Raw genomic sequence first — 16,963 nt, forward strand, 5'->3', positions numbered from 1 at the left:
AAAAAAAAAAGAAAGGCAAGTCGCCTCTACCCATTGGTCTCCATAAAAGGGGACCGCTGCCTCTACACAAGCGCACGCAGCAGCAGCGGCGGCCGCCGAGGCTTTGTTGTCGGCTCCGGCGCAGAGCGGAGCGTTCGGTGTGTGGTGCGCAAGGTGGCTCCTTCCCCGGCTCCTCCGGGAGATGCCCGCGGCGGCAGTGCCGGGCTCGGCACCCGCCCGCAGCCAACCTCCATCATGGACCTGCCGCCCTGGCGCCGCCGGGAGCGGTGAAGCCGCTCCCGGGCCCCACGGGGCTGCGGCCGCGCGTCCCTCGCGATGGCGACCGGGGGATGCGGCTGGCGGAGCCCACTCCGATGGCAGGGGAAGGTGTGCAGCCCCGCACCCAGCCCCTCTCCCCGCCAGCTCCCTTCCCGCGGCGACCGGAGGGGAGCGGGGGACAGGCCGAAGATCGGAGTGGCAGCGCGGGGATGAAGCCCAAGGAGGGGAGCGGCGCACAGAGCCCCCCGCGGCCGTTACATAACGGCAGAGGTGGTGGCGGGTTGGGCTGCGCTGGGCTGGGCTGGGCGCCCCTCCGATGGGGACGGGCATCGGCTTGGGGGCACCGGGGCCGGCAGCCCCCCGGCATCACCTCCTACCCTCGCGCCCTCGATAAGCGAGCGGCGATCGATCACCGGCGCGATACGAAGGAGGGAGCGAGCACAGGGGACATGACACAGGACACGCACCCCACCCACCCCCAGCAGCGCGGGGCTCGCCTCGCCCCCGGGAGAGCCGGCCCCGCACTCACCGCCGGCTGTGGAGGGGCGGCAGGTCTCGGGGGCTCTCGCCCGGGCTGCGTCCGGCGCTGTGGGCAGCGGCCGCTGCTCTCGGGGCTGGCGCGGCGGTTGCGGCGGCACCGCCCCCCCCGTGCGGGCATTGGCGGGCGCCCGGCGCCGCCCGCCGCGAGCGCCCATAGGCCGCGCGCGGCCCGTTCGGGGAGAGGCCGCGCCCGCCCCGCGCCCGGAGCGAGGCGGCGCGCGGGGGCTGCCGCCGTTGCTGCCTTACATGGGCCCCGCGCCCGCCGCTGTGCCCCGCGCGGTGCCCGGCGCGCGGCGGCAGGTGCGCGGCGGCAGGTGGAGCCTCGGCCGCCCCGAGCACCCCCTGCCCCCTCCCGAGACACCCAGGGGCGCCAGGGGCCTCTGTGTCCTCTGTGTCCTGCGGGCGCCGGCAGGTTTCGGGCCGGGTTTCCGCTCGCGCTTGAAGCTGGGGTTGTCGACGTAGCTGAAAACCGTGTGAACGGCTGGGCTGTGTGGCGCAGTGGGCATTCCATAAAAACCTCGCCTTCCCTCAGTTTGCCTGCTTGCCTGGGCTGGCACAGCGGAGAGGCGCAGCCACCAACCTAGCCTAGAGCAATCCCATCCCAAATCCTAGAGCGCAGAGACAGTGCAGGAGTCAGCAGAAATCTGATGAACGCTTGTGCATCCTCATTCGTGGATTTGTAACCAGAGTCCAATGACCCCGCAGAGCTTGGTGGGCTGTAATTTGGTAGGCTGCTGTGCTGTAATAAAGTTAAAACAATCTACCTGCAGAGGTGAGGGAGAGGAGGAAAGTAAAATGTTGATGTGCAAGAGAGTCTCGATTTTTCAAATGCAGAAGAGATATATGGCTAATTTTTTTAATTGGTCATATACCTGTCCTTCCTTCAAGATGCATAACAATAGTTTGCAAACTATTATAGAACTAGCTTATGAACTCTGATTTCAGCAACTTAAGGCAATTATTGAAATGACCCAGAATGTCATAAAGGAGCTTTAAAGGCACCTTCATATTAGGATTGAGATTAGCTGTACTACCGATGGAGGTTTTGTGGTAGAGGTGGGTAAATGCACTTGTGATCTCTCATAAGAGCACAAAAGAAAATCATCCACAAACACTGCCAAGTCCTTCTCTGCAGGGCTGCTCTCAATCTCTTCATGCCCCAGCCCGTCTTGGTACTTGGTCGTGAGACTAAACATGTATTCTTGGTAGGCACATTCAAACCCATTTCTGAAACACATGTGTGCATATACACACATAGACAGCTATACAGGTCACTACAGCCAGAAATACTCAGCACTCACAGAAACAGCACCAATGCCTCATCTTGTTGCCTTTTGGCTAATCAGGATGCAAGTCCATTAGTAGGAAATATATGCATACATATAATGTGCATCTCTCCAATAGCTGAGCTTAGATACTCAGTCTAAACCTGGATCCGCAGTGTCCCCCACTGCTGTACCCTGGACGTCTAAGCTCCCAAGACTTGCAATCCCACTCTGGTTGCTCTTACAGACCGCACTCACAGACACACACTATGCATTGGCTGATACCTGGATCTCTGATCTCCCCTGCAGCTGTACCCTAGACATATGGCCCCCACTCCAGTGCCTGGTACAGATCTCCTCACTCACATGCACTACAGTTCTCTCAGTAGTTTGGCTTAGATGTGCAGCCTGTCCAGTAATGACCATGGATCCCAGATCTCCCCAGTTGCTGACACCTGCACACACTGCTCCCCAGACCACCCAGTCCCACTCCACCTGCTGCTTCAGATTTCCTTGCACATAGCAGCACATAAACATGCACACTGGATCTTTCCTGGGCACACGGCACCCAGTGTGTTAGATAGGCTGTCCTTCCAGCCTAGATCATTGTTCTCCCCAGCTGCCTCCCACACAGACTCCAGGGTCATTGAAGAAGGAGGGCAAGGAGGTGCTCCAGGCACCAGAGCAGAGATTCCCCTGCTGCTAGTGGTGAAGACCACAGTGAAGCAGGATGTGCTACTGCAGCCCATGGAGCAGATAACCATCCTGCAGCCTGTGGAGGACCCCATGTTGGAGCAGCTGGGTGCTCCCTGAAGGAAACTGTGAACCTATGAAGAAAAAGCCCATGCCGGAGCTGGCTCCTGACAGGACCTGTGACCCCATGGAGAGGAGGCTATGATGAAGCAGGCTTTCTGGCAGGACCTGTGATCCCATCTGGGGACGCACACTGGAGCAGTCTGTTCCCTAAAGGACTGCATCCCATGGAAAAGACCCATACTGCAGCAGTTCATGAAGAACTGCAATCCATGGGAAGGACCTATGTTGTATAGGTTTGTGAAAGACTGTCTCCCATGGGAGGGACCCCATGCTAGGGGATGAGTATGAGAACAAAGGTACGGCAGACAAAGCATTATGAGCTGACCTGAACCCCTATTCCCCATCCCTCTGCACTGCTTGGGAGGAGGAGATAAAGAAGTCAAGAGTAAAGCTGAGCCTGGAAAGAAAGGACCAGTGTGGGAAATGTGTTTTAAGATTTGGTTTTATTTCCTGTCATCCTACTCTGTCCTTTTGATTTGCAATAAATTAAATTAATTCCCCACACTGACTCTGTTTTGCCTGTGATGGTTATTACTGAGTCATATCCCTGTCCTTGTCTTGACCCACGAGCCTTTTGTCACATCTCCTGTTGAGGCAGGGGATTGGTAGGTGGGCATCTATCAGGCTAGCCAAGGTCAACATACCATATTATCACACTACCTTAATAAAGTAATATAACTCTAGATTCATCTTAATCCTGTGTGAAAATTAACTTCTTCCATATTTTAAAGAAAATTTGGCAGTTCTTCTTTGTCTGCATTTATTTTCATTTTTTAGCTCAAGAATGTTGTCACTGGGTCCTATGTGTGCCTTGGACATTTTTTTGAAAAACCAAATAATGTGATTGTGAACATACCTCTATGTTGTGGATTTCTTCAGCACTCAGTACACTTATTTTACACGATACAGTCACACTTTTACAATTAATTCTCTTGAGTTCCCAGAAGTCCTCTCTTATCCTTGCACAAAGAATGATTTTTCTCAGTCCAGAAAAGAATCTATTCAGTTTTACACTGATGAGACAGTAGTGCTCTGCCACAGAACAGGACCTCACAGAAATCCAGACAGTAGTCCAACTCTTGATTATCTTGGTCTCTTTTGGACGTCTATTCTCTTGCAAGAGAAAAAGACCCTTGACCATGACCTCGAGATCTCACTATCTTATCCTAAGATTGGCTGCATTTCCCAAGGAGGTTAGTACAGCTGTTTGTAGGCTGTCACTGTGGCTGAAGGATACCGTCTTTTCTTCTTGGCACAGGCCATTGTGTGAGTTCCCATGAGACCTGACCTGATGATTTTTCAATGTGACCTAGCATTTTAAATTCCCTTTTGCTCTACTAAATAGACGTCTGAAAATATGGTTGATCAAATGTAATTCTCTCTAACACACTCTTGTTAAACGCTCTCAAGCCACTGCAGCAGCAGTACTTATCCTTAGAACCCAGGAAGGGAGCAGAGTGCTGGTACTGCCCATATCCTGGGTCCCACTGGGACTTTGAGAATGCAAAATTCCTACAAGCTGCAGTTTAAGGATGAGCTTTCTTGCCTCTGGACTGATGGCAACAGAGAGCAGAAAATTGGCTCTACAGTTATCCTTTCCAGAGCTACACAATAAAAGCACAAACAGATTTCATGCTGAATTCCAGATTGTTACTGATTTTAATCAACACTACAAGAAGTACACAGATCTATTAAAAATAAAACTGTAAATACTTCCCTGCTTCATTCTCTCCATCAGCTAACATACCAGTTCTTCTTTTACTTCAAGACAAAGTCTTCTGGGAGGGATGCAGATCTGTTTCCTGCAGTTGACACAGCTTCTTTTCAAGTTTCTATACTTACTGCCCATCCCTGTCATTTCTATAACGTTTATCCTCATATGAATTCTGTTCAAAAGTTTTGCTGTTTTAAATACTTTTTTGCTTTTCTTCCCTCCTTCCCTGGTTCTCTACAATTCTTTCCTGCTTAGGCAGCTCCTTTGCTAATACATTAAGGCAGTTCCACCAGAGTTGGAAAACTTTGTGGCCAACATTAGTTCCCAGATTGAGAGAGATGAGATGCAACACTGACAGAATGGTAGATTGCATAAACACTGGGTGCTCAGTGAATCAGCATCCTGTCTTGAGCCAGAAGTATTAAACAGTAAATAAAAGGATTTCTGAAGGCATCAGGCCTGGGTAGGGAAATATATCACCAAGATCACATTATTATTATAAAAGGTCACTTTAGTTCACTTGTAATTTTCAAACATGCTAAGTTTTAATTAGAAAATTTGTGCAAATCAAAGAATTTTGTTGAAAGTACCATCAAAATTGTGGAATAATTTTTAAGTGCCAGGTGTCCCTTCATTTATAAAAATAGGGGTTGTTTTTTGTTCAGTTTTTAACTTGTTTTAATCACTTCTTGGAATAGTTACAGAAATTAAAAATCAATCAAGCCTATCGCAGTCTTCCGTCTTGTGAAAACTAAGTACAGTTTTGCAAGTTACACGAAGTGTCATAAACATTGCATTTGCATTATATGTGCAACAAACATGCGGTCAATATGTCATATTATGTTTTTTATCAATTTATGTACAGCCACATGTATAGTCTTAGTCACTTACAGGAGGGCAAAACTAGCTGCCTGCCAGATACCCACTAGCAGTACCAATACATTTTTTAATATATGACATTGCAAAGAATATTTAAATGCATAAACAATGTGACAGAATTTCAAATAGGTAGCCAAGCATAAAGGGCCATGCTCATGCACAGAAAGTTTGACTTAGGACATTCTGTATTTTGCAATATGCATCCTGTAACACTGTATAGCAATTAATCCAATTGCATTTATGGAATCAGGACTGCTCATCAATTTTACTGAACTATAAATTAATACTAAAATCACGCAGATGTAGAAGCCAGACTTCAGGAGATGTGCACATGTATTAATGAAATAACTTGGTCACTCAGTACAGAGCATAGACCCGCAAATGACTGAAAATGATAGAATTTTTATTTGCCAAACCTTCGATCAAAAATTATAATCAAAAGTTAAACTTCAATCAGAACACACAGAGCTTCCAAAGCTGTAAAGTTAAAAACACCCTTTCTCAGTCACTCTTCTCTGTTGCATGCTAACCCTTTTTGGGAATAACTCATCACATGATCTTTTTTTTCAGATGGAATGCTATTCCAACCTCTATTATATTCTCTTCCCCAGTCCTACCAAAAAGTGAAAATGAATAAAAATTAGGACAATGCAGAACAGCTCTAGAAAAGGATAAATTTTGCAGCACATCCACTACTTTGGACCAACATTCCAGAAATATGGATTCCACTAGTGAATTTTGTACAGGCTTCCCATGGAGAGCTATCAACATATTCAGTTTCACTCTGTGTATATTTTGCAGACATAAATTGGGGATAATCCATTTTGCAGTAAGAAATCTGAGCAACATAGAAATGTTGTAGCACGAAGTCATTACTTAAAAGAAAAAAAGGTCTTTATGAGAGAAGCATTCAGTGATGTGAAGACTTTGACAAGAAGCATGTCCTTCATTCATTGAATATCTTAGCTATATGTGAAGTGACTTTGTAGTTAAAACCACTGACTTTTTAGTTAAAGATGGCACATTCAAAGCCTGTAGCACTTAGCCATTTCTAAGTATCTATATTCTATATAATTCCACACTACAGACAAAGACGAAAGTAGTTGCTGCAGTCTTATTAATTCTCTGGGTTTTTTCTCCCTCAGTTAACCATTGAAAACATTTTGCTGTCTCTTTTTTGATAGTTTATTCAACTTATCACATATAGTCCCAATTATGCTCTATATTTGTTATCTCAGAGCCTTAAAATACTCTCAGGAGGAGATATAAATCGCACTTCTCTTTTTGACAGGAGGGGAAATGGCCAGGAAGTGAACCTTGAAATTGCAGAGAGGGTAGGCATTAGTGAAGTCTAATACCTAAGAGTCAGCATTGCATTTAAGAGAGTAAACAAAACTTAAAGGCATTTATATGGAAATGGCCATGCCATGCTGTTTCCTTACAGCAAGTCTTTTTCATCACTGCTTTGCCTTTGGTGACCTACATTCTCAAATGCTTCAAGGAGAGGTGGAAAAGTCAAAATAAAAGATGAAAACTTTACCTAGACTGGTCACAGAATAGAAGAAGCTACCTGAAGAGGTACTCTCAGCAATTAGCTGTTGGCATCTAAGAAGCTGGGTACTATTTTGTTCAGTTTAGCCTAAATTACTTTGTGTCAGCAGATATGAAAATGTATGAAGCATTTCTTAAAGTCACCTTTTTGTTCATCTCAAATGTTGTTGACTACCCTGGCACTAAATTCCTATTTTCTTTGTGTAAAAATAAGAGTTCCTTTACTGTGACATTTTGTCACAGACTACTCTTAACAAGTGTTCATTGATTAGGAAATGGAGTGATAAGAAATGTAGATTTGTGTTAAGTGTTATCCAAGCAGCTACCACATGTCACTATTTTTCTTGGCTACAGACAATAAAATGAGGCTATCCAACAGATTTAGTTGTGATATTTTATGTTTTCTAGTGGTGTTAAGACAAACGGATCTTTGTCAGAGCTCATCCCATCAGCATGAATATATGCTGTCACCACACTTGGACTTAGTGTAATTCAGCCTAAAATTGACATGTGAAGTTCTAGCCCCACTAAATTTGAGAGCTTTACCATTGACAAAAAAGGAGTTAGCATTTCATTTTTGATTCCTTTACTTTCTTATTTACTGTTACTAAATAAAACCATAGAAAAGTCAGATTAAAACTAAACCACACTAAGACAAACCACACCAAAATATCATCTGCTCTGTACTGCTTAGGAAGCATGTGGTTCAACATGAAGCAAAGGGTCAAATACAATAAAGGTTCCCATATTCTGTGCTGTTATTTGATTTAGATCTAATGTCCTATTTGGCCACTTAGTGCTTATTCCTTAGCAGTATTGGAATAGCTGAGTCCCACTCTTGATTTCAGTATTCATCCATTGCAAACAAAAGCCAAGCAACTACAAAATATGAATCGGTCAACTAGAGTAAAATAAGAGTCTTTTCTGGTCAATAATTAGAGCTAATACAAGAATGCTTCCTGTTACCTGCCAGACATAGAGACTATTCTTTCCACACTAAGAGGCACAGACATATTCTCTGTCAAATTTTGCTGAAGTTAATCATGATATCCTTGTATTCAGCTGTTTAGAGTAGACTTCTTCCACTTTTACCACCATTGTAACAGGATGTTGGAGTATTTGTCCACATCTCCAACAGGTAATTTCATACTATCGTGTCAAAGTGCTGCTACAGGTAGGTTATTTTGTGTCAGATTACAAATGGGCATACCTGGGATAGCGAAACATGCTCTGCTACTTTTGTTCTAGGAGTGTAAAACTCCTGCAGTGAACAAGAGCAAATGAGGAGGAAAAGAACTCAGGCATTAAAATGGGGTTTAATCAGGCATGAATTGCTAGAGGACATTCAAAACCTCAAATCTTGAGCTTTACTATATCCTTGCTTTCTCTTTTTTCTCTTTTTTTTCTTTTTTGTGTGTGCGCACATGGAGCGGCTACATGTCATGTCTGACAAACAACAAAACTACACTGTTTGCATTACCAGACCTCAGCATGGGATCAGGCTTCTCCTAGAATAGTCTCAGATCACATTTAAATGCTCATGGTCAAATCATCTCTAAAATCATGTCAGTTGAGTTACCTGGAGCAAACATGACATATTTTGTCAGTTTTGTACTTTCATGTTGAATATAACCTATTTAGGAGAAGAACAATCTACATCAGAGATGCAGGGGAAAAATAATTGATGTGCTGGAAGAGAAAAAACCACAAACATCAACAAAAAATCCACCCATTAGTACTAAATTATCATTCAAAATAAGTGTCAACATTGGAAATTTGCTTAATATGCTCCTACACTCTTTTGTTACAGCAGAAGAACCTCTAATATGACCCAGAAAAATTAATTCGTCTCATAAGACAGAGAGATGTGAAAATAACTGAAATCAGAGAAGCAACCTCTTCAGGTTTCTAAGGATATCAAAGTCCTTAAGGCAATTGACTGCAATGTACTGAAAGCTGTGATTTAGCAGCTACCATCTCAACTGAGCTCTATAGTTCAGTTGCAGAAGCTCTGACTCTGTGAATTCTTACATTCTCCTTTAAGTCAATGATTCATAAGTAATTGGCTTAACATGATATTCATTTGGTTTATTAAGTACAAATGGAAAATATTTTTTAAAAACACTATTTGTCTACCAGTTGGGTAAAGCAGAAAACTGCTATGCAAAAAGCCAAAATGAAATACAAGAGTTTAAAAAAAAAAAAAATCATACATTACAGAGAGAAATCTCTGTGAAAAATATTTGGAAAAGTTTTACGGTATATAACACCAACTACTTTTTTCACTACAAAGTAAGTCAGCAATAAAGCCACTAAATTTTGCCCCGGCATTCTTCATATATTGAACTACACCCAGGAGAAACTAAAAGAAAATCCAGGTTACATAATGACTGTCTCAGAACACTTCTGTCAGTTCATGTCCAGGATAGTATTTTGTATAACAAATGAGAGCACTGTGTTTCATGGCCACCAGACAGATAACCCAGTCCTATGGTTCCTCTGATGGCAAGAGGGAAAGATGGGTATGCTGATTGATGCAGCTCTGTATATTGGATTTTAGTGAATTTTAATTTAAAGGAGATCTGATTTCACAAATAGGTATTTTTTCAAGTAAACCCTTTCAAAGGAAAACTCACGATCACATATCTTTTTTGAGTCAAAGGGGAGAAAAACACGGAGTGAAAGAGCCAGCATTTTGCACTATACTTCCTGGAGCAGCATACAAATGTAGTATTGCAGAGAAACAGAAACATTGGGACTGGTATGAATTAAGTATAAATGGAAGTATGTAAGAGTGAATGCAGAGGGGGAAAAAACAAACCACAAGTGCTGGTAACACCTAGATCAGTGGGAGTACTGATCCTGACTGAAAAAAGACTTGCTGTAGTTAGAGGAGCTGGTGATCCACATCTCAGCCCACATGAGCAGATGCAGATCTGCCCTGTGCATCCAGTGTGGCCATCAGGCTGTGCTGTGCATGTCCCGTGGCCACAGGATCACCTCAGCAGCTGGTTGCAGCAGAGGAGCCCACAGGTAGCCCTTCCACTGAACCACCTGAACATCCTTGCCCGTGTCCAACACTGCATCCAGAAGTTCTCACCTCAACAACCCTCAGGAGTAGAGCTGCTTTCTTGTAAGAAAATTGTTCATTATTTCAAAGCACCAAAGTGGAGGAAATAGTCTCCACAGCTGGTTTCTGCATAGCGTACAGTGGAAAAATCCATCAGAGTCCATCTGATGCTGCTGTGTGCTTCCAGCATCAGAAGGAACAAAAGGTTTACCCACTACCTATATTCCTCTTTTAATTCTGTCTTATTTATTCTGTCTTCTTAAACAGCTATTTTATTAAGCCATTTGTTGTCAGATCTTTCTTATCAATCTGCAGAAAGAGCCCTGCACGATCTCCTCTCACGTCACCCACACCCTAGATCTTGGTGCAGAACAGCAGGTCATCACAGTTTCAGCACATAAACATCCAGCTTGTCAAGGTACCTAGTTTAGAAAAACAAAGGACAGACTATTTTCAGAAAAGGAGGCAAAAGGATAATTAATAAAATAGTGATATTGTCTAATAACCCTCAGAAGTAGGACATGAGGAAAAAAACAAAAGATAAAAATCACTGTGAACTCAGAAAGGTAGAAAAGGTATGTCCAGAGAACCTCACTGAAAATCTGTTTAGAGAATTCTTACTGATCAAGAATAATCCAGGAGGCTTGCTGAGGACTTAGTAACCAGTGCTCCTTGTTTTGGTATGTTGTGGTTTAACCCCAGCTGGCAACAGAGCACTCACTCACTCCCCTTCCCCCATGCCATGATGGGTAGGAGAACCAGAAAAAGGTAAAACCCATGGGCTAAGAACAGTTTAATAACTTAAATAAATTTAAATATTATAATAATTATAATAATAATGAAAAGAGAAATAACAAAAACACAGAGAGCAATAAAACACAAGAGCAACAAGTGATGCACAGTACCATTCTTTTACTAGACCAGGTTGCTCAGAGCCCTATCCAGCCTTACCTTGGAACACCTCCAGGGATGAGGAGTCCACGACCTCTCTGTGCAATCTGTTCTAGTGTCCTACCACCCTCTCAGTAAAGGATTTTTTCCTAATATGTAATCTAAACCTATCCTCCTTCAGCTTAAGACCATTATTCTCTGTTGTCCCATTACTAAATGCCCTTGTGCAAAATTTGTCTCCAGACTCCACATAAGCCCTCTTTAGGTAGTCCTCTTTGGATGAAGGCTTTTTAAAATATACACTATAATCAGAATGTTAAGAAGATATAAAATAAGATATAGAAATATTGCACAAGATCAAATGGAGCAGATAACCGGTACAAGAGTGATTAGAATTTCTACTAACTACTAAATGGATTTCTTAAGAATATAAAATGCCAATATTCCATTTCATAAACTCAAGCTTACTAGAACGGGAAAATCAAAAAGATTTTAAATAAATTTGAACATATCCTCTCTCTCTAAATACTAACTTACATTTTTAAAATGTAAAAAGACTTCTGAACAGCAGTAAAAGAAATTCAGTTTCACTTTGCAATCAATACCAGCCCATTAATTTCAATTCTTTGCATTTTTAAATGGCAACTTTCTCAGAAGGTTGAGAATTTGAGAAGTCTGCTAAACACCCCTCCCCCCACAAAAAAATGTTATGGTGAAAATAATACAAATTAAATTTCCCTTCAGAAACACTGTAGGGTGTATTCAGAACAATCATAAAACAACTTAGGCTGGAAGGGACTTCTTGAGATCATCTCATTCCACATTTATGGCAAAAGCAGAGCTAAGCTCAGTGCTTAGTTTTATTCAGTCAACTTCTCTGCTATCTCCAAAGACAGACCTCACTGTGGAATCTGTTGCAGTGCTTAAATACTCTCCCTTCATCTAATTTCTCTGGGAAGCTATTCAGTTTGGAAGTTTGTCTATACAGCTTTATATTCAGGACCTGGAATACAAAAGTTCACATTTCTAGAACTTAAACAAACCTAACCACAAACACTAGAAGACAAAACTTTCTTAAAACTTTGTATTCAGACTGGGTGTCCACAAGAGAGACTAATGAAATAAAAAATTACACTTATATAGTTAAATATAATTACAACTAGTACTTTGTCAATCAAGGAAAAACTTTAAAGAAAGGTCAGGATGAAATTTCACATATGGAGAACCCTAGACAGTGACCAAAATACAGCAGTGATGCCTATGCCATTCCCTGCCGGGCAGGAGTATGTCAGGCAATTCTAGTGAATAAGGAATAGATCAGAAATCCCGGGCAATTCTTGCATGATACCATCTACAGTGCCTTCAAAGTTCTGCTTGAACAAGGAATATAAATATCTTGAGCCATTTCAAATTTACTTCTCTTTTAAATACATAAAAAACCCTGATAGCAGCAAGGAAGAGCTGCATTTACACAAGGCCAGAGCCTACCTGGTGTGTATGACCAAATTCACCCTCTCACTTCATTTACAGCTGAATTTCATTCCTGGTATACTGGTCAGCCTCCCCATCACCTCCCACCAGTCTCCTCCTTTGGATCAAATGGGAGTTCAGTAGGGTACAAAAGTTTTAGAGCTTTTAGCTGAGCTCCAGAGGGAAAACAAATCTGCAATCAGCACAGCAAGGTGATGGATTTCCAGAAATCCTGGCCTGAAATGAGAATGAAAAATCCTATGAACATTAGCACTTCTCCAAGAGCTTTTTGGCTTCATGTGAAAACACTGAATGGGTAAGAGCTCTCTTCTTGAAAACACTGCCTCCCAATGCAATTTTATCTGCCATTAGAAAAATCTATGCTACTTTCTCCTAGGAGGCTATACTTAGCTAATCAAACAAGAGGTTACAATATACAGTCAAAGCTTAGCAATGAAGTTGAAAGCTGTTTTACAGAAGAATTAGCAAAAGGCAAAGCACCACCTGGGGATTTTTGATAGGTGCTTGATTTCCATCACTGTTTCACTTCTACAGTCACGAGGAATCCATTTACAGACATTGTGTTAGTAGTTGCTGGATTACTTGCAGAAGAATTAAGTAATTTCTAGCACAGTTTCTCAGTTGCTCACCCACACTAAAATTATTCAGAAGACTAAGCTTACAAATAAAGCAAAATGAAGCTTTAGGTGAGAACAGACAAGGGTTATGGATCCCATCCCAGAAGCAGTGACGAAGCGCTCTTCAGATTGGAAGTGGAATCCTCTCTAGAAATGCTTTTGTACAAACTGAAAAGAAAAAGCCACAGTCCACTTATATCTAGGCCAGAGACCCTCAGCAGCCTGACAGTCAGGCAAATCCCCTCTCTCCAGGGCTGTGGTCAATCGCTCATTTTTTGCTGGTTTTTTTTTTTCCTTTGACTCAACTCAGAAGTGATTCAAAAGCACATTATGTCATATTCTAAAGCTGCTGTTCCAACAAACTGTTTGGCTGCCAGTCTGTGACAGTCTGAGTCCTTCCCAAAGGCAACAAAGCAGAGGGTATCATCTGCTTCATCGTGCCCTTAGCATACTAATGTTCAGTAAAAAAATAAACATACAAACCCATGTTTAATACTTCCCCACAGAACTCATGAAAATCCCCATTAAACCCACAAAGACAACACTGACTGCAAATAGAAGGCAACATTTTTCTCTCACATAGTGACTTGAAGGGGGTTGACAGAGCTCAACAAAATTTTTCTGTCATTTCTAAGAACAAAGAACATGCAGCCTGGCACAAATTCATGATGCTCCTCTCAAAGGCAGTGTGAGCAAGGATTTTAAGGAAAAAGGGAAGATGGGGAAGTAAAGAAGTATCTTGCTTGTGGAAAAAAGTAGTGTGCTTTTCTACAACAATATTTCTAAAGTTAAAACTATATAAGGTCTTCAAACTCTTTTACGTGAATTATACAGTTCCTTATAGAGCAATCCTTTATCAGTGGACATTAATAATGTTCTTATGGAAGTCTGCATGCTCTTTCCAACCAGTCCTAGAGGGACAGCCATGAATGTGTCTGGAAAATTCTTAAACAAAAGGCAGCAGGTGGGAGAGCAGGAGAAAAGAAAGTAAATTTCCATTTTCAGGATTGCTGGATTTTCACTGCAAGAAATTAGCAAAAATAATGTGCTATGCTCACTTTTCAAACTGGTACAAATTCTCACCTTGTTTAGTTGCATAAATGTTGCTGTGAAATAAGTCACACTTCTTCCCCTTTGAAATACAGATAGTTGGACATCTTTTGAAGAAAAATGTCTTGCATTTTTATGTGCTATTTTAGAGCTGTAAACTTGTTCCAAGATGAAGTACACAGGTCCTGCTTTGACACTTTCATGATGGAAGTTGGGAAAAACATCAGGACAAGCTTGGCCTAGGAGGGGTTGTTTAGCCAGATTGCCAGAGATGTTTGATATCTCTAACGCTGGAAGTTTACAAGACTCAGCTAGGCAACACTGCAGCTGACCAAGGTGGTAAATATACTGGATCATCCATAAATCCAGTATATTTACAACCTTTTGTAAACAGAAAAATGTTATAAACAACAGTTAAACAAGGAAGAAAATTATGGTACTGGCATGGAAAGAGAAAATCCAACTGACAAACCAAGGAATTTCACAGAAATGTCATGTTGGCACCACGAGCCTACAGGAACAGATATGGATTCTCTCACATCTAGAGTTTAGTTTGACAAAAAAATTCCTGGTAAGACTAAGAAGTGGTAATGTTGGCTATTTTTAGCCACAACTGTACAGACAGGAGGCCTTTTGGAATTGAACTTGGTAACTTACCACTGTTACTGTATGATTTGAGACAGGACTGATCATAACAAATTGGACCATTTTGAGGCTAAGGATTTCAAGGAAATTATAGGAACTTAAAACTTCAATAGCCTTCTTACAGAACTGCTTAGTTTTTGATGGTGGTTCTTTCAATCTCTACTTTTTCAGAAGAATATTTTTAAAAGAATGAATATTGTGACATTGGGAGTGGTTAGAGCATCTTTGGGGTGGAATACTCACTTTGGTGTTCCTTGATACCCTTCAGTTAATTCCTGTCAAACCAGAGAATGATCCTCCTGGACTAATATTCTGCCTCCTTAGCACTGTCATTTAATTTTTAAATTTACCTTCATATTTCAACATGGTTATAATTCACATACAGCTAAGTGAATGTTTGAAGCTCATTTACAGGCATTTTACATTTATCTAAAACAAGTAACGGATAAGTTACTGATAGTAGTGGAAGTTGGACCCTGTACTTGTCCATTAAAGTCTTTTTCTTTCAAGTCCCCACTGAAATGGGACCATGCTGTTTGGTCATTCATATGTAGGTCACATTATGACTGTAGTCTGTAATTCGTCCCTTCAAATTGCTTAGTTGCCCAAGCAAATGGAGTCAAATGATCAATGGTGTTCTCTAACCGAAATGTGCTCAGAATCATAGATTCACAACTGTAGTTAGCAGTAATTAACTTTATTAACAGTTTCGTACTAGCTGCCCTTTATACCAATCATATGGAGCAGATTAACTACCTTAACTCTAGTGAAGAAAGTCACTCCTTGAAAGGTGACCAGCAGATGACCAGCTGCATCTTATTTTTTCATTCCTGCCTTATGCTTGGACATAAGCATAAAAAAGGAGTAAGCGCTGCCAAAGAGGCATAACAGCCAAACAATTCTTAACAGCCATTTCTAGAGCACTTATTACTCACGTAAAAAACAAGAATAATCCTGAGATTGCTTAATCACAAACCATGAATTTGGGGCCAATATATCTCCAAGAACAGAGAAGCCATGGCAAGGTAACTGAAAGATGTTATTCAGTCTCCTTTTGAGACAGTATCTTTCAACGAATGCTAATTCATTGATGAAAATTCTGTATCTTAATGGTAGTGCATCGAAATATCCCATCTTAAAAAGGCTGATTTCTTGTATATTTCTCAGCTTCATAAAAGCCACAGCCTTGGCATTTCAGGGTTTCAAGTACTGTGCATGCCACTACACAGTGATTACAACAAGCCAGGGGATTTAGAGCCCAGCCTAACAGCAGTTGGATTTCTTTGGGAGTTTAAAGCCCTGTGAGCTGTTCTGGTCCTGACTGCTGGAAGAAAAAAGAAAGAACAGCATGTCAAATGCAACTAAGTAGCCACATATCTTAGAATACAGCCAACAGCTGGACTAATGAGACCAGGGGAGGATTGATTCAGCTCATGAGCAAACAAGGTTTACCCTTGAAGACAGGCAACATAATTATCAAGTAGAGAAAAATAGAAGCCAAAGGAGCATTTTGGTAACTTGTAAATAAACCTGTCACGTATTCTCTGACCTCTGATTTCTTTTCCTCCAGACACAGGTGTTAGTGTGTTACCTTCTTCCTTTTTGTTGTTTTATTTGTTTCAAGCACAGAGCATAGGGATTTTTCAAGAAAAACTCTTGCTTGCTTGCTTTCTGCAGCTCCTAGGACGCATTTTGACACTGGCTAATCAGTATGAAAGAGCTGTTTGAGTGAACTGAGAAGAAGCAGTCTTCTACAACCTAGTAATACAGATGAGGGCAATGAGATGCGTGGTCTGGTTGTCCAGTGACTACATGGTTAAATGGCTGATTCTTTTAACGCAAGAAGCAAACAGCCAGCCTTGTTCTAAAGAGCAAAAGCTTCCCTTTTCTTCAACAACATAGTTCTTACAGCAGCAAGTTATCACACTGAAGGACATGTTTCCCCTAATTAAAGTCAATAAAATGAGTGCAAGTAAGGCAAGTCATGTCCACCCCTCCAATGAGTCATTCACAGGTTTAACAGTTCATTAATGAAATCCAACATCCTGATGATTAAATGGACTGCATAAGATTTTTTTCTCTTACCATTAATTTTCTTAGCCAGTTCTAATCAGATAAGTGATGAGGGTATAGTCTTTAACCCCGTTGTCAAGAAAAGCAAAGATAGGCAAACCGT

The 16,963-nt window shown here is 41.9% G+C and overlaps 1 protein-coding gene across 1 annotated transcript in view; it reads right to left on the minus strand.

The window, feature by feature from the left end:
- The window catches only part of TPPP (tubulin polymerization promoting protein), a 73,581-nt gene extending 72,661 nt beyond the window's left edge, over positions 1-920 (minus strand). Inside the window, exon 1 of the mRNA XM_051798935.1 lies at positions 788-920. The gene's annotated coding sequence lies outside the window, so the exon portion shown is untranslated. The remainder of the gene's footprint in view (positions 1-787) is intronic.
- Between the last annotated feature and the right edge of the window lie 16,043 nt (positions 921-16,963).

Source organism: Manacus candei, unplaced genomic scaffold (genome assembly GCF_025592945.1).
Source record: "Manacus candei isolate 608988 ecotype Guabito, Panama unplaced genomic scaffold, ASM2559294v1 h1tg000049l, whole genome shotgun sequence".
NCBI lineage: Eukaryota > Metazoa > Chordata > Aves > Passeriformes > Pipridae > Manacus > Manacus candei.